The 843-nt window shown below is 69.9% G+C and overlaps 1 protein-coding gene across 2 annotated transcripts in view; it reads left to right on the top strand.

Annotated features, from left to right (window-relative positions):
• The first annotated feature begins 510 nt into the window (after positions 1-510).
• Positions 511-843, top strand: part of SLC6A15 (solute carrier family 6 member 15) — a 65,466-nt gene continuing 65,133 nt past the window's right edge. For both annotated transcript variants that reach the window (XM_019514813.1, XM_019514812.1), the window contains exon 1: positions 511-710. The gene's annotated coding sequence lies outside the window, so the exon portion shown is untranslated. The remainder of the gene's footprint in view (positions 711-843) is intronic.

Genomic DNA, 843 nt, shown 5'->3' with positions numbered 1-843 from the left:
GCCCTGCTCTGCCAACCAGCCAGCCCCACCCACAATCCCCCATTGCTACTATCTCTTTCCTCCTTCCGCAGCCCCACTCCTTGCCCAGCCCTGCATCACCTCCCTGCCCTCTTGGATAACGTCTGGGTCTCTCCAAGCGCCCTTTCTGCCATCTCCCCCCTTTCTCTCGGTCCTCACACCTGGCACCCCCTCAGCCCAGCCACACTGCGGGCACTAGGCCAAGGGCAGGGCAGTCACTCGAGAGAAAGACACCATGTGCCAGGGCGGGGTGTGCTGCAGCATCCTCGCTTCAGCGAGGAGCAAGGGTGGGGTGGCTCGGGCAGGGGCTGCGGACCGGAGCAGAGATTCCCCCGGGGAGCATACGGGCCCCCAGCGGCGCCGCCGACCTCCCCCTCCTCTCCCCGCCGCGCCCTCAGCGTCTGGTGCAGCTGCTGCAGGCGGGTGTTGCAGCCTCTCTGCGTCAGGGAGGTGCGGCTCCCCCGGCTCCGCTCGGCCCTGCTTCCCCTCCCCCTCCCGCCCCTCTAGCCTTGTGCTAGTCTTTAAACAGGCGCTGCAAAGGGAGGGCCGGGCACATGTGCGTCTCCATCATCCCTCTCCCGCTGTCCGCCTCCCGCCCACGCCCGCACACACACACACCCGCACACGCTCATTCATTCACTCCGAGGACGCCGGGCCAAGCCCCACACACCGGCGCGAGCCCCGCCGCAGAGGTGAGGGACCCGGCTCCCGCCGGGGGGGCTTCGCCTCCAAGCCGGGGGCGGGGCGGCACCGCCGTGCCCTCGGGGTGCTCTGGGCTTGGATGCTGCTGAACTGGGGGGGGGGGGGGGCTCGTACCCCCGCGTG

The sequence above is a fragment of the Gavialis gangeticus genome, unplaced genomic scaffold (assembly GCF_001723915.1).
Source record: "Gavialis gangeticus isolate Ggan-Ray unplaced genomic scaffold, GavGan_comp1, whole genome shotgun sequence".
Taxonomy (NCBI): Eukaryota; Metazoa; Chordata; order Crocodylia; family Gavialidae; genus Gavialis; species Gavialis gangeticus.
This window is presented reverse-complemented; position numbering and strand designations above follow the sequence as displayed.